The sequence below is a fragment of the Mesoplodon densirostris genome, chromosome 3 (assembly GCF_025265405.1).
Source record: "Mesoplodon densirostris isolate mMesDen1 chromosome 3, mMesDen1 primary haplotype, whole genome shotgun sequence".
In the NCBI taxonomy this organism is placed as follows: domain Eukaryota; kingdom Metazoa; phylum Chordata; class Mammalia; order Artiodactyla; family Ziphiidae; genus Mesoplodon; species Mesoplodon densirostris.
The window spans coordinates 163,409,251-163,434,538 of NC_082663.1; the positions used below are offsets into that span (position 1 = coordinate 163,409,251).

The 25,288-nt window shown below is 34.4% G+C and overlaps 1 protein-coding gene across 4 annotated transcripts in view; it reads right to left on the reverse strand.

The window, feature by feature from the left end:
• RANBP17 (RAN binding protein 17) overlaps window positions 1-25,288 on the reverse strand; it is a 314,617-nt gene that overhangs the window by 205,029 nt on the left and 84,300 nt on the right. The gene's annotated exons all lie outside the window — the stretch shown is intronic.

The window sequence follows — 25,288 nt, forward strand, 5'->3', positions numbered from 1 at the left end:
ATTGAAAACTGTAATAGATGATTTAATTCCCCATCAGCAAAAGCATCTGGATAGACATCCAAGACACAAGTAAAAGCACAATAAAACAGACCAGTCAGTAGGTCCATTTTTAATTAGTAGTAGTTAAAATGCCTCAAGGACCTCAAGAAGACTATTAAACTGTTGAACGAGAAGGGCTTAAAACTAAATTAATATTGCTATCAAAGACCTATACTACTTTTAGTACTGATGCTATTTTTATGTGAATATACACTTTTCACATTATATGAACACACAACAACATTTAAATACCATGACAACGTAAAGTCTAATCGTAATCATTTTGGTAATTTTACATGGATATGCCTAAGAATGAAATAGTTTTTTAAAAAGCCAAAAGCCCAAGGTTTATAAATGGGCTCCACCCCAAAATGGCCTGAGTGTTCCTAATTATTTGAAATGGCAGTTCCTCCAACCTGACAATTATGTTCAAAATGCTATATTCAGAACGGTATGCACACAGCAATAAAACTCTCCAAAGTCAATGAGGGACTAAGAAATGATAAACAGCATAAGATTTAATACAGCAAATGTATGTGCATTTGGCAGACTTCATAGCATACTGCAAATAAGAAAGTAATGTGAAAACCCTCAACTTTCATCTGTATTAATCAAGTTAATTGTAAAGACATAAAAAGTATATCCAGTGTAAGGACTAGGAGGTAGAACTTCTGAACGAGAATTGTTTAAAGTGTAGTTCATGGATCACCTACATCAAAATTAGTAGGAGTACTTATTAAAATAGAGATTTCTGGATCCTGCCCCAAATCTACTGTATCAGAATCTTTGAGAGGTAGAGGAATCTGCATTTAACAAACTCATGCAACAGGATTCTTATGTACACCACAGTCTGAGGAACTACCTTTCCAGAAACATCATATTGAGGATTTTTGGACTTAAATTGTTTTTTTTTCTTTTGCCTAGCAACTAACTTTTCCATTTTTTAGAAGCCACTGCATAATAAATAGGAACACAGAGAAATCTTATTCTCTTTAGTCAAGCTAGCAAAAGATAAAGTATCCCTTTCCAATCAGAAGAGTAGTAATAATGACAATGTAACTTGAGATACATCTTTTATTTTTTCTCTTTTTTTCTTTCTGGCCGCACCTCGTGGCATGCGGAAGGAACTTCCCTGACCAGGGATCAAACCCACACCCCTGCAGTGGAAGCGCAGAGCCTTAACCACTGCCCAACCAGGGAAGCCTATATACATATTTTTAGTTCCACAATCAGACAGTATGTCCTAGGTGGAAACTAGAATCCTAAACATGATGCATCTACATATAGAGCAAGTAATTTGGGGGTTGACCAACCTAGGTCTGAATTCTGGCTTCACCACTTTCTATTTGTGAAAACCTTTGGCATGTTATTGGGTTAGCCAAAAAGTTTGTTTGGTTTTAAGTAAAAATAAAAGACATTTTTCATTTTCACGAAGAACTTTATTGAACAATGTAGTCACTAACGGAACGAACTTTTTGGCCAACCCAATATAATTATGACATCAAAATCCTCCAGAAAAAAAACTTTTCTTCATATTCACTTAGTATAGTGGTTGAAAGCTGTTTAGCAGAGCATGAATGAAATAAATTCCTGATTTCAAATGACCAAACTAACCAATCTCATGAAGATCACTTTGGCTTTCTCTGAAGTCAAGTTCAGGTATTACTACAACCATTCTATGAATTCACATTTCCATAAACGATTTTTCCACTCCTCTTTTCTTTCACTGTCATCATGTCTACTAGTAGTGCCCTTATCTTTTCACTCATTGCCTTGCTTTTTAGGAGAAAATAACTTCAACTATCATTTTAATTTAGTAAGAATGAGAAAGAAGAGGATCCTTCAAGCACCCTATCTTTCAGACTTTTAAATTTCCAGCCCTTTTGACATAGAAAGATTATCTTTTTTTTTTTTTTTTTTGCGGTACACGGGTCTCTCACTGTTGTGGCCTCTCCCGTTGCGGAGCACAGGCTCCGGACGCGCAGGCTCAGCGGCCATGGCTCACAGGCCCAGCCGCTCCGCGGCATGTGGGATCTTCCCGGACCGGGGCACGAACCTGCGTCCCCTGCATCGGCAGGCGGACTCTCAACCACTGTGCCACCAGGGAAGCCCAGAAAGATTATCTTTATCCATAAGCTTTTAAAAATTACTTGAGGGGCTGTGGAGGGTAACTGAAAGTATACAAGGGCTTCCCTGTTGGTGCAGTGGTTGAGAATCTGCCTGCCAATGCAGGGGACATGGGTTCAAGCCCTGGTCTGGGAAGATTCCACATGCCATGGAGCAACTAAGCCCGTGCACCACAGCTACTGAGTCTGTGCTCTAGAGCCTGCGAGCCACAACTACTGAGCCCGCATGCCACAACTACTGAAGCCTGTGTGCCTAGAGCCCATGCTCCGCAACAAGAGAAGCCACTGCAATGAGAAGCCTGCGCACCACAATGAAAAGTAGCCCCCGCTCGTCTCAACTAGAGAAAGCCTGCATGCAGCAACAAAAACCCAATGCAGCCATAAATAAATAAATAAATAAATAAATAAATAAATAAATAAATAAATAAATATTTTTAAAAAAGAAAGTATACAGACCCAGAGACAAGCATTATTAACATTTTAATATATTTTCTTCTACTCTTTTTGGATGAATTTTTCAAATATTTATGTATTTATAATTTGTTGTCCTACAAAAAGTGTAACATTTTATCAAAAGCATATCATGTCAATAAAATTTTTCAGAAAAGAAAAAAGTATGGAATGATACAGTGGTTATGCCTAGAAAGAGGGAGTACAGGGGTCTACAAAAAGTTTTAACTTTCAGTCTAAACAAATTCCATTGTCTGATCAACAGTTTATCAAATGCTGTATCATAACTTATTAAATCAATCTTCTACTCTTTTAAACATTACTGGGATGAATACCTTGGTACACAAAGTTTTGCCTGCATTTCAGATTATTTCCTCAGGCTACACTTCTGTACATAAAACACTGGGTCAACAGATGTGAACATTTTTAAGGACCTTGATATTAAAATTATATTTTATTTGGTTTCTCTGAAGCAAAACATGAAGGAAAAGTAGGTTGCAAAATAAGCTGGAGAACAACAGGTAACAGCATTATTACTCTGTAAGTCAAATTTCACAAACAGAACTTCACTTTAATACCTCGAGCATCTATTCTAATTGACAACTTGTATTGATAATAAAAATGCTAAATGCAAACATGTTTACGTAACTTGGTCATAAACTTCAAGGTCTTAAAGAAGAGGTATGCATATAACAAATTTCAGAAACGTTTCACCTGTAATACATAAAATCCCCAAAGATCATAAAAATCTTTGTTTATGACAATATACAGTTTATATATATTTATTTCTCCAAATAATGTCTGACTTCCTGAAATTGGCTGATTTAACTACGAATATTTATTGGAAAGTAGACATTTTAACGCATACCAGAATTAATTCTTATTTCACTGAGAATTCTTAGTGTCTTTATAGGACATGTCTAGGTATCAGCTATAAAGGCTGTGCTATTACTCCAAACATTATCCGTATTTTCCCAAAATTTTCCACGTAGACATTTTTAGATGTTTTCTGACATAAGAAGGCTTAGGTTTAACTTTAAATTATAGTCTGTCCCTTGGAGGTGAATCCAACAGGGTTGTGGTCAAAAAGTAAATAAATTTAACGAATCACTAATTTATTATAGAGAACTTAATATAGCTTACTGATAATCTGTTAGGCTCTGAATGACTCCACAGCTACCTTAAGAAACAGATTTCTGTAACTCCTTAATGAAATGACTATTAGAGAGTATTTAAGGGGACAGCCATAAATAAACCAATAACATTCTTCCCAAACATACATGACTTTAAGATGTAAGTGGACAGGAAGTGAGGTTTATGTGCCTTTCTTGTCACAGAATCTCGTCTATTTTTAATCATCTTTCTGCCAATAAAGAAAGATAACACCAATCTGGAAATTTACATGTCTGGAAATCCTAAATCTATTAACGTATGACCTAGCAATGATAACCTACCTCATACCTATAAATCAAAATGCCCGGGAGTATGAGAATCTGTATTTTTAACAAGTATCCTGAATTCTCTTAAAATCAGAGGCACATGAGAGGCACTATATTAGAATTATCTCCCATTCCTCTTTCCTTGCCATCCCATATAACAGAATCATTTCCAATTTTCTACTCAAAACATTTTCCTTTCTACATCCAAACCAGATTAGAAAAACAAGTGAACATGACTAGAAACAGTTTTGGGTTCCAAACTCAGTCTATAGCTGTGTGACCTTAGGTAAGTCATCAATTTCTATAGAATGGGGTCCAGGAGATGCTTCTTTATCTATAAAAGTGGTTGGTCTAGAAAGCATTTCCCAGAATGTATTCTGTAAAGCCTAAGTAGGTATTCTCCATAGAAAAGGTTTCTATGGTTAAGTAATTCTGATAAATGCTAAGGATCATTTAAGGCAAGGCCTTCTTAGAACCTTTAATATGCTAACATGTATTATAAATTTCTAAGAGAGAAATATATAGTACATGGGCTTTTCCAAATTTCTATGGCAAAAAATCATTTTAAGTGCTATTAACTTGTTAAATTCTGTTATCAAGAGCCTTGTGATCTGTAGAAAACATCTTAGAAAGTGCTCATTTAAATTATATCTGTAGTCTCTTCCAGACTCTAACATTTTGTTAACTCTAAAAACACTGTACCGTTTAAATTGAAGTAGAAAAGTGAGAGTCACATTGCTGTTGTAGTTCATCATTATCATAGCAGTTAATATTTACTGGGCACTATGTATCAGGCACTGTGCCAACTATGTTATATGCACTCTCATTTAATCTCAAAACTTTCCTAAGAGGGAGGTACTATTATTATCATTTTCCAGATGAAGAAAGAATGGCTTAGAGAGATTATGTATTCATCAAAAATTACAAGGCTATTAAGAGACAGGACTGTGAATTAAATCCAAAATACCTGATTCTAGAAGCAGAAAAGAGTATGACTTCTGACCTAATCTTGCTAGTGTCTGAAGGCCTTTTCTTAAAACATATTAATTTTAAAAAGTTAATGAGCCCATAGATCACCAGCAATATAATATACATAAAATGCCAAGAGGGAAGAGTCACAACATTTGAGAACTATGTTCAAGGCGTTAGTTCAGATTGTAGTTTTCTCTAAAAAAAAATCAATATATTAAGAGAAATTTTATTTAAAAATAATTTTATCTTCAAAAATATATTTAAGAAAAAAATGTTCATTTTAGCATTAATTATAATATTAAAAGAAATGTTGAAAATAGGGGTAAGATTAGGAATACTCATGGTTTATTACATATGTGTCTTGTATAACTTAATGTATAAGTATATATTTTAGTTCTTGGGAGAGGAGAACATAGATCCTATTGACTTATACATTCCCCTAGATTATTTTAGCACAACGTTTAACAGATAATGGACTAGCGGTCATTTTTCCCTTACCCTTCCTTAGAGCTTAGGTTAAAATAAAAGCAAGAAAAGAGCACATATTCAGGTTAAAAGAGGCAGGGGGGGATGAGTTACAAACAAACCTAGGTCCTTATGATGATTAAAAATAGAAATTAAGAGAGCATCTGTCTTCAAGCAAATAATTCAGTGGTTCTCAAACTAGTGAACATCAGAATCACCTGAAAAGATTGTTACAATGAAGATTGCTTGGGCCCACGCTCAGAGCTTCAGATTCATTAGGTCAGGTACAGTAGGGCCCAAGAATTTGCATTTCTAACATGTTTTCAGGTGGACTATCGCTCCTGATTTGGGGTCTCAGTTTGAGACCACTGCTGTAATTCTCTATTTCTAACCTTTAAAATCCTTTCCTCTTCTGATGAACATAAAAATCTCACCTCCTTTCTTCCATTCTGACATTTTCTCTCACTCCCCTAATCCTCCATGAAAACAAACCCATTCATTTTCCTTCTCATCACAATCACACTTCGATTATTCTTTTTGGTTAGTTTGAGAGCAGGTAAGCAGGTGAAAGGTAGTTTGTCATTTTTCATGTAATATGGAGATATACAGAATGCTTCATAGTTTACAACTTATTTTCATATATATTAATTTAGTTAGCGCTCTTAATTCTAAAATGTAGGCTGACAGTGCTTATGTTTTAAGGCAGTACTAGAATCCATATCTTGATAAATTGTAAAATGCTCCTCCAGCTCTCTTCTCTTCTGGTGATCCATTCTTTTATGCCTGTTTGAATGGTTTATTTGATTTTTCTGACAAAAGATACAATGTAATTGATATTGGCATAACATATTGATATAATTCATTACCAAAAAGACCAATGAATACTATTATTCTTATTACTAACAAGGAAAACAAAGTTGGAGAAGCTTAGTGTCACAGATCTAGTTAATGATCAGTGTACTGAATGACTATGACCCAAAAAGGATAGTGGAAGAAAAGCAAAAGAGGGAGGAAGAAACACAAATCCAACACAAGTATCAAAGGCAAAAGAGGATAGAAAAATAGAGATTTTGAACAAATTATAGATTTGATTTAGGCCAGAAGTCACACTTTTGTCTCCTTCTAGAGGGATTTCAGAATCAGACTGTTTGGTTTTAATTCCCAGTTCTGCCTGGTGTTAGGAAAAAAAACATGAACTTAGATTATCTGCCAATATTACAATGACTGTAACTATGTGTCCCAAAGCCAAACTATTTCCAAATTCTCTACACACAAAAAAATCAATCTGTGACACGTCAGTCAAATTCTGAAAAAGGTCAGAAATTATATTATATAAAGATTTGATTACATTAAATTCTTTCATGGAGAATTTCCCCATTACATGAATTTATAGAGATAATTTTTTTAAATTTAGCCCTACCTTCTTATCAATAACAGATTTTTTTCTTTCAAGTATCTGCATTGTATTAAATTCTGTGCTAAATACTTCTCACATATCTTACTTCATCTTCACAATTCTCTGTAAAAGGTATCTCTCCTGCTGATAGATGAGGAAACTGATACGTAGAAAAGTTAATGGATTTTCGAAGGGTAGTTAAGAGATAGCAGGAGGAGCACAGATCAGGCTTGAGGTCTATTTGACTAAAAGCCCAAGCTGCTTCCCACTCCAGCACTGCAACTTTATTCTAAATAGATAAATCCTTTCTCAACTGGATTGTTTGATAGCCACCTTATTTTGGGGAAGAAAAAAAAATCACAAAAGTCAAGTGTCTAAAATACAAAGCTCTATTTCTCTAACACTGACTACCAGAAATAAATAAGGTGACTACCTTGATAATTTCTAATTGGGACGCTTTTTAAAAATTCAAAATAAATAATCATCTTTATCTTATTATAACACATGACAGAGGATATATGCAGTTCTAGTTATGATGCTTTCTTAAACTCTAACTGATAAACTTAAATGAGAGGCATTCGGTATAATCTGAAAAATATTCAGTTCAATTAAAAGTAATTGATGCATAGTGAAATAATTTTTCCCAAAGCTGCTGTAAAATCTTCAAAAAAATAAAGCTACTTAATAATTTTCATCTCCTACAGGCTAGAGAGAAGCATTATTGCATATTAAAAATTGCAGTGTAGTTTTCCCAGAGGTAAAAGAAAGTTATTAAAACAACCTATTTATTGTTGATATAACTATCCATTTGTGCCACACAAAAAGTAACAAATTTCAGTACATTAAAAGAAAAGCTAATTAAGGTATAATTAGTATTTTCTGTATTTTGATAATTAGGGGTTAGTTGGTTATTCCTTTTCAAATTTCTACTTGATGCACCCTGACAATGCCTTTAACGAGCCACTAACGCTATTGAATCCCTCATGGCAGAGGAGTTTAGTGACCACTACTACATTACTTTCATTTATCACTGCCTCTTTACCTATAAATTAATCTAGCCCTGTAGCTATGTTGATCTACTTTATATCAATTTCTTCATCCATATCAGCTGAATATGTATGGCATTAACCTCATTTGCTAGTTGAGAAAAGCAGAATTAAAATGAGATCTAATTTCTCGTGCACAGCACAATTTCAAAACTGCCTGCTAATTTCTACCACCTGTCAGTGTGAAGAGTCTTTACTTTCTTGTAATTAAATAAAACAGTATATTTTTTTAGCAGCTCTAAAAAATGCTAATCTTTCAAAAGTGTTCAGTGATCATTAATCATGAGGACAGTAAAGGAGCCTTATTCAGAATGCTCATTTATCCTTTGTTTAAGCTAAAAAAATTTTTTGGCCTTTCCACAGAGAGAAAAAAATAAATGTACCAGATGGAATATAAACATTAGCTATTAAAATCCATGCTACTGGCATTTCTATTTATCTGGTTTACAGCCACATGGTGGTAAGAGGCTTAACATTACATAACTTGGAGATAGCTAGTTTGATAGAACTAAGCGGGAATATAATAAGCACACAACATTCTCTAAAATCAGTAGGAATCTAATAAATGCACACTGCATCCATCTATATACAGTAGAAACTAAATTTATATGATTTAGAATACAGTATAAATGGATAAGTTTTGACAACACATTTAAACAAATTCATCCAATAATGCTCTGCATTAAATTGTTGCATTAATGCCTACTATGCTCTGCATTAAATTGTTGCCTAAAAGTATCATTTGAACAAAGACAGTGTCATTCAGACTTAGACAAACATAGTTAAGCATGTTTAATTGGACTTTACTAGATTTTCCAAATATATATAACATAACCAGTAGGAAAAATCCAAAACTATCAAAAAAAGAAAACACTGCTTGTCATTTAAATATTAAGAGACAGCAATTTTTTTTTTTTTTTTTTTTTTTTTTTGCGGTACGCGGGCCTCTCACTGTTGCGGCCTCTCCCATTGCGGAGCACAGGCTCCGGATGCGCAGGCTCAGAGGCCATGGCTCACGGGCCCAGCCGCTCCGCGGCATGTGGGATCTTCCCGGACCGGGGCACAAACCCATGTCCCTTGCATCGGCAGGCAGACTCTCAACCACTGCGCCACCAGGGAAGCCCAAGAAACAGCAATTTTTAATTACATTTCTTCTGTCTTTTCTAATACTTATTTTTTGTTTGTTTTACATCATTGTAATCACACTATTAAGTTAATAAATAGCCTGCAATTCTGGATTGTCATTCATGTACATATTTCAATAAGCCTACTTTGTTAATTTTTCTTCCTAGTTATCAGATAAGAACATGAATTAGCAACGAACAATATATATTTGAGGAAGAAAAATATAAACACACACACGAATATATTATTAAAATGTTTAACTACTTAATATCAGGCTCGCTCTCAGGCTAAACATACCTATTCTTCAAATACTAACATGCCTTGGAAATAATACGATTACTTTCTTATACTACCAAAAAAGAATAACATATCAATAAATAAATGATTAAGTAATTAATATAGAGAACTTTTAAAGAATTATTAAATAAACGATTAAAGAATGATCCACGATATTCCTCATTCAGATTTGTAGAAAACATTTGACGTGATAGAATCACCATCTTAAAGCCTAAAACTCTTCTGGAAATATTTTAACCATATTTATTTACAAACTTGTAGCTAAGATAACTTTTCTTATCATTCCAGTTGATCATCCAGTCATAATATATAATAGGTGTTAAGCATTCCTTGAAGCTAAAAGAAACAAAGATGTGGGATGGATTATCTACAAATATTACGTAGCTTCAGGGTTTCTGCAGCAGAAGTAGGTTGGATCCTCTCTCATCAGGAATCTGTTCAAGCAAGCCACTTAAAACAATTATCAACAGAAAAAAAGAAAATACTTTCTCGAATGAAGTAGGAGATTCTCACTGATAACTACTTTGACACTAAATAATAAAGAAGATAACCAATTTTAGCAACACCATCACAGGTGAACACATTTCTAGTGTAAATTCAGTAGATTTGCATGCCTCACCTTTTGATTTGTAGGGAAAGATCATCTTGTGTGTGATTTCCACAAGACCCAATGCCTATTCAGAAAAACTACAGACCAGTGTGGGGAGAAAAGAAATTTTTTAGTTGTAAAATTTAAAAACTAAAACCTAGGCCTTCCCTGGTGGCGCAGTGGTTGAGAGTCCGCCTACCAATGCAGGGGACACGGGTTTGTGCCCCGGTCCGGGAAGATCCCACATGCTGCGGAGCGCCTGGGCCCGTGAACCACGGCCGCTGAGCCTGCGCGTCTGGAGCCTGTGCTCTGCAACAGGAGAGGCCACAACAATGAGACGCCCGCTTACCGGGAAAAAAAACAAACGAGAAAAACAAAAAAAAACTAAAACCTCTTTAAACTGAGTGTTTTTTAGTGCTGAAAATGCTTCAAAGACATATCCACGTGCTATTTCATTTATTATTTTTATCACAACAATTTCTTAGAATCATTAGGAAAATTTCAAACATCAAAAGATGTCCAGGTAAATGTATCTGAGGCATAAAAATCACCATCAAAAGAAAGTATTAACTTCTGCCTTTTAAAAAATTAATGAAGAGAACAATCTCAAATATGTCATTCATAATCCAAATGCACATGTAGTTTTACTTTGTGCATTTTGTCCACAAATGTCAAATCCTATAAATGCTTCAGAATTTAAAATCATTTAAAATAAATGAAAAAAATAAGAAAATATAGATTTAAAATACTCTGTGTATAAGCATATACTTTATCAAGTTTTTACAAATAATCATTATCTTTGTATTCCAGGATTTGGCATAGTGCTAAGCACAAGGAAGACAATAAGTGCTTAAGGAATACATGTATAAAGAATTACATGATTACATATGCCAAATAATGGTATATTTGATTTGGTATGATAAATAATACATAGGAGTCAGTTTAAAAATAATAAACTAAGCCCATTATTTTTCCAATTTAAATCCTGTGTTTCTCCAAATTACATCATAATTTCAATTATTAACAGCTGCTAAGATTTTAACTTTAGATTTTTCTGCTGCAAACCTCGTCTAGTACTTAATGCTCTTGAATCAACACTTAAATGCACTTAGGGAGTGGAGTGCCAAGCATAACTTGGCAAATCCATTTATAAAGCAAAAACATTAAAAAAAAATTAGGCCTTAGGCTGCTTTGCTCAACTTTCTATTAAGCAGAGACATAGAATGTGTTTTTTAAATAGTTAATAAATATTATCAAGTAAGATGAATTACATGGGAAGGGGGGTAGAGAAATCATATTTTTTAAAAAAGGGTCTGTCTGAATTCTGATGTATTATATATGTATTATATGACAATTGAAAGAAAAAATCCTTGAGCAATAAAACAATCCAGCACTATAAGCATTAACTAGGATTATAAGCACTAACCATTATCCAAGAAGGAAAATGTAGCTAGCTCTGAAAACACTGTCAGAGACAAATTATGATACATTTACACAGGAAATGTGAAAGCAGCTCAAAATGAAAGTTCGAAAACTTTTTTAAAAGTTTTAAAACACTTAACAGGAAAAAAAAATCCCCAAATCAATGATCATTATTCTCTAAAAATCACAAAGTCAGTGATCATTATTCTCTCTACTCAAACTTCAAAAAAAAAATCAACTTTTGAAGGTACTTTCTTCCCCCTACAACCTGCATGATATACTTGTTACACTAGAATATTTTTTAATGTTAAATGTTTACTGTTTAAATGTTTTAAAGCTGCTACCTATTTTTCACCAAAGTGAAAATCCTATGCACAAAACAGTTTTCATGTGATTTCTTAAATACTTTCTCCTAAAGCTGTTATTAAATACATATACAAAAATTGTTTTGCCCAAAACTGAAATATATCCAAGTTACCTGGAAAAGCAGCAAGTACATTATTTCAACACTGGATTGCAATTATAGTTACAGCAGTCTACTTAAGTTACCGTTATGATTATGTTTTTCTTTTTCATTATTCACGTGCTTCCCTACTCGATTTACCAGTAACTAACATTCTACACAAGAGGATCTAACAGTTGTAGAGAGAGAATGCCATCTGCTGCTTCATGTGGTACTCAACAGGAGAAAAGCTTGATAACAGGTAAAGTAATTACAAAACACAATTTAGAAATCCATATACAAAGATGATACTTGAAAGTTGAAATATTCCCATTTCTATTTTGGATAACTTGAAAATACATCAACAGTCACTTACTGTCTTAGTACAAATTCCAAGTTATTACACAGAATTACAAGGATACAATGTGCTTATATATCACTAGTTCATGATGATTATAAATAAGGCTTTTACTCAGGTATGGAGAGCCAGAGAAGCAAAAGAAAAGGATCACTTTGCCTGACCTTAATAAAGTTATTTCCCATTTATGAATTACTACAATATCCTATTTATGAACATATGGCTTGTACATAAAGGGACCATATAACTTATTATCCAGGGACACTTTTGAGAACAAAAGATGGAGCAATTAACTATCAATTATGCTAGCACAACAAGTGTGAACTGGGACAATCCTAGGCAAATATGAATGCATGGTCACCTATTTATAAATTACTATGTTGCCTTTATTCCCTTTGGCTTCATAACAATGCCCTGAGAACCTTCCTGAAAAGCAATTTGCAATTTTTTAGAAAATAGCTAATTCAGGAGGATGAAAGCAAAAAAGGGGGAGGTGGAAGTAGAAATAACATGAGAGTGCATTCCCAGACCACATAATGCCTCAATCTAAGTAACTACCTCAAACAGAGTGATTTTTTTTACTTACTTCACTTTGTTATACTATTTGAAATTCTTTGGCACTAATAAATATCTTCTTTAGAAAAGGCAAATCCTTCCTAGGATAATTCATGCATCCATTAATTGGGAGTCTTCCCTTTTGACACCTAGCAGATGTCAAGTGTTTAGAAAAAAAGCAAATTTGTGAGGTGTGTGTCTGTGTGTTGCTGTGTGCATGTGTGTTGCTGTGCGTAGTGTGGTGATGGAGAAAAGAGAGTTACGGATCATTTCAAAGAATGAAATCCCTCTGGTGGTGACTGACTGTATAGGATGTCAAGACTGGGAGTGAAGAAAAGGAGAGAAAACCTCTAAGACTAACTTGTCTACTTGAAAATTTAAATCCTAAGAGGGAAAGGGAATTTGCTTCCTCCTCAATTTCTGGTGTCCTAGTTTAGGAGGCCAAAATTCAGGAAACTTCTATTAATTCTATGGCTTATCCGTGTCATTGATTAAGTAGTCCTTTGTAGATCTATTTTTAAAGGAAAGTACATTCCAAGATCTAAACAACCACAATTTGACTAACTTTTGCAATTCAACTTACTGGTGAGATTTCTGTAACCAACAAAAGCAAAACTGATGTTTATGGGTAGGGTTGGCTTGAATAAATAAAGGGAATTAAAAACAAAGTTCAAAATTTCCATCTACTGATAAATATTCAGAAGCCAAGATCTCTGTGTGTGTGTATGTGTCTATAAAAAAGCTTCTTCCATATCCCATTTTAAAATTTACAATTCAATTTGAACTGGATTAAAAATTACAATGGGGATTCAGATCAAGATGGTGGAGCAGGAGGAAATGGAACTTATGAACACATCAAAAATACATCTACATTCGAGAAATTCCCACTGAAAACTAAAATAACTGGAGAGTTGCTGACTCTTGTACAACCAAGGCTGTAAGAAAGATCCACACAGAATCCAGTAGGAAGGAAAGAGAAACGATCACGTCAGGACCTGCGTCCCTGGGAGGGGACAAAGAATAGGAGGGGGATCCTCTCTAGGGAGTGAGAGGTTCAAGTCACATATTGGGTGCTCCAGCCCTGCAGTCTGACACCACCAATACAAGTTCCCTTAGCTGGTTAGAAAACCAGTGGGAATAACAGGAAGGCTGTAAGAATCTCAGATTCTGATGGTGAAGGGCATTCACACACTTGGTTATTCTTGAAATAAAGTGGAGAAAGCAGAGTGAAACTGCCCTAGACTCCTACAAGTTTCCTGTGATTGTCGCAATGCAAGGCCCAACCTCAGTTAAGTGTCCACGTTGGCCCTGCTTGCTTTGCAACATGGTTCCACACTAGGGCTAGGGCTGCAGTGGCTAAGGGGAGTGCTCAGTTGTGAGGGACAATGGTGGCTTGAACTTTGAACAAAACCCGAATGGGACATGGGCAGTCATTACTGGCATTTATGGAAGCAGTTTGACATAAGTGGTCTAGGACTCTGACTACAGCTGGGACTGCCATAATTCTGTGCCCAGATCCACACCAAAGGCCTGCTCCAGCCCCTGTTGCTCCAGCATTGCTCCCCTCTAGGGCAAGGGTGCCAGTGCTGGGAGGAGGGAGAGCACACACATAGAGGGAACAGAGCCAGCTCAGACCTGATCCTCACGGCTTCTATTTCAGCAACTTGAAACCTGCCCCTGCCCCCAGTAGGATGGTGACAGCCACTGAGCAGAGGAGGAAAAAAAACCTAAAGGACCCCATCACCATCAATACTAAACCTTCCATAAAAGAAATGTAAAGGGTCTTCTCTAAAGTGCAAAAGAAAAGGATATAACAAGAATTAAGTATCTACAGGATAGGAAAAAAAAAAAACCTCACTTGTAAAGGCAAATATACAGTAAAGGCTGGAGATTAACAACTTAAATAAGCTAGTACAAAGATTAAAGGACAAAATATTGTAAAGTCAACTATAACTACAATAAACATTAAAGGGATAAACATGAAGCTGTAAAATACAACATCACAAGCACAACATGTGGGAGAGGAAAGAAATATAGATCTTTTAGAATGAGTTTGAACTTAAATGAATACCAGTTTAAAACAAGTAGATATAGTTATAGGCCAACACATATGAACCCCATGATGACCACGAGTCAAAAACCTACAATAGATAAACAAAAACTAGAGAGACAGGGATATAGGCATATCACTAAAACAAACAAACAAATCTTCAAACCAGAACAGAAAAAAAAGAAAAGAGAACTACAAAAACAACCAGAAAACAAGTAACAAACTGGCAATAAGTACATACCTATCAATAATCACTTTAAGTGCCAAAGAACTAAATGCTCCAATCAAAAGACACAGGGTAGCTGACTACATAAAAAAATAAGACCCATCTCTATACTGCTTATAAGAGACTCACTTCAGAGCTACAGACTCACACAGACTGAGCATGAGGGGATGGAAAAAAGATATTTCATGCAAATAAAAGCAAGAATGCCAGGGTAGCAATACTCATAGCAGACAAAATACACTTTAAAACAAAGACTATACCAAAAGACAAAGAAGGGCATTATAAAATGATAAAGAGATCAATATAAGAAGCACATATAACACTCATTAACATATATGCAACTAAGACAGGAGCACCTAAATATATAAAGTGAATATTAACAGACATACAAGGAGAAGGTGACAATAACACAATAATTGTAGGAAATTTTAATGCCCCATTACATTAATGCACAATCATCCAGACAGAAAATCAATAAGGCAACAGTGGTCTTAAATGACACATTAGATCAGTAGGACTTATTTAGCAGATATCTACAGGACATTCCATCCCAAAATAGCAGAAAATACGTTCTTTTCAAGTGCGCATGGAATGTCCTCCAGGATAGATCACATGCTGGCCACAAAACAAGTTTCTACAAATTTAAGAAAACAGAAATTATATCAAGCACTTTTTCCAACCAAAACAGTATGAAACTAGAAACCAATTATGGGAAGAAAATTGGGAAAAACAAACACATGGAGACTAAACAACATGCTACTAAAAAACCAATGGGTTAATAAAGAAATGAAAGAGGAAATCAGAAAATACATCAAAACAAATGAAAGTGGAAACACAACTTTCCAAAATCTATAAGATATCAACAAAAGTAGTTCTAATAGGGAAGTTTATAGCAATACAGGGCTTCCTCAAGAAACAAGAAAAATCTCAAATAGGGCTTCCCTGGTGGCGCAATGGTTGGGAGTCCGCCTGCCGATTCAGGGGACACGGGTTCGTGCCCCGGTCTGGGAAGATCCCACATGCCGCAGAGCTGCTGGGCCCATGAGCCATGGCCACTGAGCCTGCGCATCCAGAGCCTGTGCTCCGCAACAGGAGAGGCCACAACAGTGAGAGGCCCCACGTACCGCAAAAAAAAAAAAAAAAAAAAAAATCTCAAATAAACAACCTAACCTACCACCTACAGGAATTAGAAAATGAAGAACAAACAAAGCCCAAAGTCAGCAGAAGAAAGAAAATATCAGAGAGGAAAAAAATAAAACAGAGACAAAAATAACAATAGAAAAAAAATCAATGAAACAAAGGGCTGGTTTTTGAAAAGATAAACAAAATTGATAAGCCTTTAGACAGGCTCCTCAAGAAAAAAAAGAGGACACAAATAAACAAAATAAGAACTGAAAGAGGAGAAATAACCAATACCACAGAGATACAAAATTTAAAGAGAATTCTATAGTTATATGTCAACAAACCGGACAACCTAGAAGAAATGGACAAATTTCTAGAAACATACAACCTTCCGTGACTGAATCCGAAACAGATAATCTGAACAGACTAATCACTAGAAGTGAAATTGAATTTGTAATAAAAAAAATCCCAGCAAACAGAAGTCCAAGACCGAATGGCTTCACAGGGGAATTCTACCAAAGACCTAATGCTGATCCTGCATAAACTACTCCAAACAATTGAACCAGACAGAACACTCCCAAATTCATTCTATAAAGCCACCATTACTCTAATACCAAAACCAGTCAAAGACACTACAAAAAAAAATTTTTACAGGCCAATATCTCTGATGAATACAGATGTAAAATTCCTCAACAAAATTTTAGCAAACTGAATCCAACAATATATAAAAAGGATCATAAACCATGATCAAGTGGGATTTATTCCATGGACTTAAGGATGGATTGATATTCACAAATCAATCAATAGCACATTTAATTGTTAAACAGAATCATAAAGTATGTATACTTTGTGTCTAATTTTTCATTCATCATCATGGCTAAATTGATTATCATCAATTTACCCACATTTTTGCATGTATCATAATATTTTTCTTTTCTTTTACTGCCATGTGGTACACATTAATTTATCTATCCATTAGACTGTTGGTGAACACAGGTTTCCAGTTTGGGGACATTATAAATGAAGCTACTATGAACATTCCTATATAAGTCACTTGGATATATAAACTTATTTCTTCTGGGTAAATACCTAAGAGTGAAACTGATGAACTATAGGGTAAGCTCTGTTCAGCTTTAGTAGACTCATCAAATAGTTTTCCAAAATGGATACATCAATTTACACTGCCATCAGCAACATATCATAGTTTCATATATTCCACACCATCGTCAAGGCTTGGGTTTATCAGTCTTTTCATTTTTAGCCATTTTGGCAGGTGTGAAATGATACTTCTTTCATATTTCTCTGATGATTAACAATGTTGAGCATTTTTTTATGTGATTATTGGCCATTTAGATATCTTCTTTAGTTGTGCTTGTTTAAATCTTTTCCCCATTTTAAAAGTGAGCTTTAGTCCTTTTTTGGTAGTAGTTGAGACATTCATACAATCACACATTTAAAGTGTACAATTAATTGGTTTTTAGTATATTAACAGATATTTGCAACAATCACCACTACTAATTTTTGAATATTTTCAACACCACATAAAGAAACCTTTACTAGACAATAATCTACATTCTGTTTCTATAGATATGTCTATTCTGGAAATTTCCTGTAAGTAGAATCACACAATATTTGTTCTTCTGTGATTGGCTTCTTTCACTTAGCATAATGTTTTCAAGGATGATCCATGGTGTAGCATGTATCAATACTTCATTCCTTTTTATGACTGAATAATATTCCATTTAGGGATATACCACATTTTATTTATCCTCTCTTCAGTTGATGGATATTTGGATTTTTTTGATTTAATGACTACTAGGAATGCTTCTATGAATAGTGTGTAAAGTTTTTATGTGGATGTGTGCTTTCATTTCTCTTGGGTATATACAGAGGACTGGAATTACTGGATCATATGGCAACTCTATGTTCAACTTTTTGAAGAACTTCCAGTCTGTTTTCCAAACTAGCTGCACCATTTTACATTCCAACAGTGTATGAAGGTCCAACTTCTCCACACCTTTACCAATGTTATTATCTGTCTTTATGATTTATATCCATCCTAGGGGTGAGTGAAGTGGTATGTCATTATAGTATTGAAATGAATTTTCCTGAATTATAGTGATTTAATTTCCCATGAATTATAATTTCTATTACATTAATTTCTATTCTTACTTTATTATATCCTTCCTTCTGCTTACTTTAGGTTTAGTTTCTTATTTTTCCAGTGTTAAGGTAAAAGGTTAGGCTATTAAAGATGTTTCTTCTTTTTTAATGTAGGTGTTTATAGCTATAAAGTTAGCCCTAAGTACTGCTTTAAATGAATCTTATAAGTTACGGTATATTGTGTCTTCATTTTCTTTCACCTAGAAGTATTTCCTAATTTCCTTTCTTATTTCTTCTTTGACTCATTGGTTATTTAGAAGTGTGTTGTTTAATTTCCACATATATGTGAGTTTCCCAAATTTCTTTTTTACTGAATTCTATTCATTCCATTGTGGTTGGAGAACATACTTTGTATTACTTCAATCCTCTTAAATTTACTGAGTTTTGTTCTATGGTAAAGCACGTAGTCCATCCTGGACAATGTTCTGTGTGTACATGGGAAGAAAGTATATTCTGTTGTTGTTGGGTGGAGTGTTCTATAGTTGTCTGTGGTCCAGTTAGTTTATAGTGCTGTTCAAGTCTACTACTTCCTTACAGATCTTCTGTCTAGTTGTTCCATTCATTATTGAAGCTAGGGCATTAAATTCTTCAACTAATGTTGTTATTTCTGTCACTTTTTGCTTCATGTAAAAAACAGAGGCTTCAGTTTTTGCCTCTGTTCTTAGGTAGTAATATGTTTGTAACTGTTATATCTTCCTCATGGGTTGATTATTTTATCATTATAAAATGTTCCTCTTCATCCTTATTGACATTTTTTGTTTTAAAGTCTATATTGTTTGATATTAGTATAGTCACTCCAACTTTTTTTTTTTGTGGTACACGGGCTTCTCACTGTTGTGGCCTCTCCCGTTGCGGAACACAGGCTCCAGACGTGCAGGCTCAGCGGCCATGGCTCACGGGCCCAGACGCTCCGCGGCATGTGGGATCTTCCCAGATCGGGGCACGAACCCATGTCCCCAGCATCAGCAGGCGGTCTCTCAACCACTGCGCCCCCATGGAAGCCCAACTCCAACTTTTTTATGGTTGCTGTCTGTATATCTTTTGCCATCCCTTTACTTTCAATCTACTTGTATCTTTGAATTTTAAAAGTGTGTTCTGTAGATAGCATGTTGGACACTTTTTTTAAATCTGACAATCTCTGCCTATTGGTTAGATTATATAATCCATTCTAAATGTAATGTTATTATTGATATTGTTATTTATGTCAGCCATTTTACTTTTTAAAAAATGTCTACTGTCTTTTTTGTTCCTCTAGCTTTCCTGTACTACTTTCTTTTGCATTAAGCAAATATTTTCTAATGTAACATTTAAAAAACTTTAATGACTTTTTTCACTATACATTTTTTTGGTAACTTTCTGGGTGGTTGCCTTTGGGCTCAATATATACATCTTAATAGAATCTACCTCAGATTTATAGTAACTTAGTTCCAATGAGATAAAGAAATGTTGCTTCTACATAGCTCTATTCTTTTGCTCCCCTTTTGTAATATTGTTATTGTATGTTATAACATATTACAACTACATATTACAAACCCAACAATAAACTATGGTAATTATTTCTTTACGTAATTTTGTCTTTTAAAGAAGTTGAGAGAGAAAAAAAAGCAAGAATATATTTAAAGTGTTTGCTAGATAAACATTCTTATTTACCATTTCTAGTTCTCTTTATTGATTCTTATATTTGAGTTACCATCTTGTGTCATTTCCACAACTTTGCTTCCACCCACCTTTTTTTCTTTTTTCCCCACCTACCTTCTGTGTGCTGCTATCGATATCTCTACATGTTATATGCTATCGATACAGTGTATATGTATATAAAATATGTAACTGTTATATACAATTGCTTTTCAATCAGTTAAGAGAAGTACCGTATTTTATAATTGCTTAATTAGCTTCACTAGTGCTCTTGGTTTTTTCCGTGGATCCATGTGAATTTGTCTGAGATCACTTGCTTTCAGCCTGCAGTACCTCATTTAGCATTTCTTATAAGGCAGCTCTGATAGCAATGCATTCTCCCAGTTTTTGTTTATCTGAAAATATCTTTAATTCTCCTTTCATTTCTAAAGATAGTTTTGCTGGATATGGAATTCTTGGTTACCAGTTTCTTTCAGCATTTTGAATATGACATCCAAATGTCTTCTGGCCTTCACTGTTTCTAAAAATAAATCAGCGATTAATTTATTGGAGTTCCCTTGTATGTGAGGAGTAGTTTTTCTCTCGTTGCTTTCAAATTTTTTCTCTTTGTTTGTCTTTCAGCATTTTTACTATGGTGTGATTTTAGTGTGGACTTTTTTGTTACACTTCTTTGATGGGAAATGTTTTTCAACAAATGTGGTCATTTTTAAGCCATTATTGCTTTAAATATATTTTTCTGCTCCTTTCTTGCTGTCCTCTTTGTTACTCCTCCTACCAAGTACTCCATGTGTTTGCTGGTGTACTTAATGGGGATCTACAATTCTCTCAGGCTCTGTTCATTTTCCTTCATTCTTTTTTGTCTGTTTTTTGAATACTATAATCTCTAGCCATCTGTTATGGGCTACATGTTTGTGTCTCCCCCAAATTCATATGTTAAATCTTTAACTCCCAAAGGAATGGTATTAGTAAGTGGGTTTTGGGGGAAGTAACGAAGGTTAGGTGAGGTCATGAGGGTGGGGCCCTCATGATGAGATTAATGCCCTTATAAAGAGAGGAGCAGACAAAGAACCACTCCCTCATTTTTGGCATGGAGCAAGGAAGGACATGTGAGGACACTATCAGGAAGAGGGCCCTCACCAAGAACCTAATAACCACACTGGCACCCTAATCTCAGCTACCAGCCCCCAAAACTGTGAGAAATAATTTTTTGTTGTTTAAGCCACCCAGTCAATGGCATGTATTATAGCAGCCCAAACTAAGACATAGTCAATCTTCAAGTTTGCTAATTCTTTCTTCTGCGAGTTTAAATATATTGTTGAGCCCCTCTAGTATACTTTTCATACCAATTATTGTACTTTTCAATTACAGAATTTCTATTTGTTTCTTTTTTTAAAATTTTCCATTTCTTTATCGATATTCTCTATTTCATGACACATTGTTACCACTTACTTTACTTAAGTGATCTTAATGATACTGAGTCTCCAATTCATAAACATAGTATATACATGTCCATTTATTTGGGCCTCATTTAATTATTTTCAACAATGTTTTAGAGTTTACACTGTACAGGTCTTGTACATCTTTCATTAGATTTATTCCTATTTTATGAAGGGTTTTTGGGGTATTAAAGTAGATGGTATTTTTTACATTAAGTTTTCCAATTGTTTGTATACCTGAAATATATATTTTTTAATTTTATTGAAGTATAGTTGATTTACAATGTTGTATCCAAAATACTCTTAAAGATGTCACACATGTGAGCATCTTTAAAGTATGTTATTAGAATTTGTGTTCCCTGATCCAAGAGTATATGCATTTTTAACTTTCTTAAATATTGATAAACTGTTTTCCAAAGCAATTTTACCATTTTGGATTCCACCAGCAGTGTAGAGTGTTTGCTATTTTACTTCCTGACAAATACTTAACACTTGTCAGACTTTGTAACTGTTTCCAGCTAACAGGTATAATATAGTATCTTACTGTAGCTTTAATTTGCATTCCTGAGTCCACAAAAGGATAAACATTTCTTCATATTTATCGGCAACTGTGATTTCCTCTTCTGTGAATTGTTTATTCACATCTTTTGCCCATTTTTCTACTGAGTTGTTTTTCTCTTGATTCATAGAAATTGTTTATATAACTGAATATTGATTCTCTTTAAGTTACATGTATTACAAATATCTTACAACCTGTCTACAGGCTGTCTTTTTACTTTGTTTATTGTATCTTTTTTATCCACAGAAGTTTTTACTTTTAAAATGGGTAGAATTTATCAACCTGTGTATCTACACTTTGGGCTTTTTATGTCTTAAAAAAATCCTTCCCTACCCCTAAATCATAATCTTCTACTTTTCACACTAAGAGTCCTCTAACTTAGTTGGATTTGATATTTGTGTGCTGTGAATAATATAATTTTTACATAGATATAACAAAATATCCCAGCAGCATTTATTTAACAGGCTGTCTTTTCCTTATTTATATACTGTTTCAATATAGACATAGATAAATTTTCTATTTTTTTTCTTTATTTGCTATCTTCCCTCTTTAATTAATAAACTTACTGGGGAGATGGATCATCCTATTTGCCTTTGTATCCCTGGCCTTAATATAAAGTACTTATTAATATTCATTGGATAATTGAAATATGCAAGCAGGAAATAAATACACAGCAGCACATATACATCATGTCATAGAATAGAATGCAGCATCAAAAGAAAAAGGTGCAAAGGTAGGTGAAGTTTGACCATAAGAAGAAATTTATTTTGTAAATAATGGGAAATCAATAATAATTTTAAGCAGAGAAATGGCACAGTAAGAAATGTGTTCTCTGAAGAATGGCAAATTTAAAGACTGACAAAAGCAAGTATTATGACAATACACAGCAACACACACCTACTCCGCTGGGGGAGGAAGAATAAACTGTTACAACACTTAGGAGGGCAACTTGATAATATCTTGTAAAGCTGAAGATATGAACATTCCACAACCTAGCAATTCCACTCCTAGTATTTACCTTCAAGAAACTCATACAGGGCTTCCCTGGTGGCACAGTGGTTGAGAGTCCGCCTGCCGATGCAGGGGACACGGGTTCGTGCCCCGGTCCGGGAAGATCCCACATGCCACGGAGCAACTAAGCCCGTGAGCCACAACTACTGAGCCTGTGCTCTGGGGCCCATGAGCCACAACTACTGAAGCCCACATGCCACAACTACTGAGCCTGCATGCCTAGAGCCCGTGCCTAGAGAAGCCACCGTAATGAGAAGGCCGTGCACCACAACAAAGAGTAGCCCCCACTCGCTGCAACTAGAGAAAGCCCGTGTGCAGCAACAAAGACCCAATGCAGCCAAAAATAAATAAATTAATTAATTAAAAATAAATTAATATACCTTAAAAAAATTGTCAAACAATTTCACTGAAGTCAGCATCATTTTCCAACTCAAGAACATACCCTTTATTACCTGAAAGTATTATACATGATATCTAGACCCAATTCCTATGAAATTCTACTAAATATATACATTCAACCATTATCTAGTAGAAAACATACAAGGAATATGCCAAGCATGTGAAGGTGATAACAATAAAGAAGATAGAACAGTCCTAACCCAAATTATAGTCTCTATATGTTTTGCTAAGAAATAATTACAATGCAGTATAATAATCCTAAAATAGGGGACAGAAACTCTCCCAGAATTTAAGTTAAGAAGAGCATCCTAAAGGATGGGGTATCTGATGTGAAAGAAAAGTAGAAGTTAGCTAAGTAAGGCAGGGAAATGGAAGCTGAATTTAAAAAAATAGTGTCCTAGGCAAAGGAAACATTTTTTTTTCAAAGGTCCAGAATTGAAAGAGAATGTAGACTGTTAAAGGAGCTGGAAAAAATTTAGTACACATAAAGTATGCAATACAAGTATGGAGTAGTGAAGCATGAAACTGATGACATACATAGAAAAGAGACTGGGAAGAACTTTAAGTCATACTCTATATGATCCAATTAAATGACATAATGCTTAAGAGAGCTTAGGAAAGTTCCTGGTACAAGATAAGTACACAGTGAACATTATTCGCTTACTTTAACCTAATGCTCTCCCTTTTTTTGCCATAATCTGGAATGCTCTCACCAAAAAATATTTTCCATCTGGTCCTCCTTAGTTGATTGACAGAAAAACAGTATGTAGAGAACTTATAAATGTCTTACACAGTCTGTTCTTTCATTTGTAAAATGGAAACAATAATACCAAACTTGCAGGCTTGTTATAAGACCTAGAGAGAATGTGAAGAGTTCCTAGAAGAGTGCCAGGGCACACGATAAGGACCCCCAAAACAGTTCCTACTAAGGCAGATCAGCAGACAAGCCAGAAAAAAAGAAAAGAAAAGTGGAAAGCTTTGGCTTCACTTCAAGGTTATGCAGTAGGAATGCCTCAGAAATAAAATCACCTTATTCTCTTTGAAAATAGGATAAGATGCACCAAAAATGTTAGAGTAAAATTAAAATAAAAGAATCAACACCAGTCTGATGATGTGTTTATTTTTTCCTAATATGTAAGCAATTTCAAAAAAGAAAAACTTATCTTATATAATTCACTTTTTTCACAATTACCTTATATTAAAATTTTTATATATTTAAGAATCTTCAGGGAAAAAAACTTCTCAAACCCATTGCCCTGAAACAATTGATTTCATTTTACATAATTATTTCCAAGTGCTTTAACCACAATACTTTTAAGGCTTTTCCACTCCATATTACACTGCTCTGATTTAGGACCCAGACCAAATGGATATTAGATAAGCAATGTTTCAAGAGTATTCACTTTTGCAAAAGCAAAATAAACTCTCTGGGTACATTTAAAACAAGACAGTTTATCATAATTCAATGTGTACCCTGTATAAATTTTATACCATGTAATTTTTGTCTGATTCTAATTTGTCTTACTGTCAACCTAAAACAGTTATATCTAGCTACTCCTTTTTCTCCCTAGTGGTCTCATTCAATGTCAATTTAATTCTAAGAAAATTTTTTTGATATTAATTCTGAATGAAAACAAATCCTAAATGGCAATAAAATATCACAATGTATTTCACAAAGAAAGCATCAAACTACATCACCTTCTTAAAAAGCAAAGAAAGTTTTATCTGAAGTAAACTAAAGGATGATCTTAACAAAATCAAATACTTTTCATACTACTATACAACCACTATTAACAGAAAATCATAAATGAACTGAAGGTTAAGCTAAATTTCCCAGGGAAAAAAAAGCTCAGGTCAATATAAAAAGCTTATTCTAGAACTTAATCTCTTAACATTACTAATACAAACTATAAATCCAAAGGAGATAAGAATATCCTTAGGACTTTCAACAGAGAAGGTTTTCGAA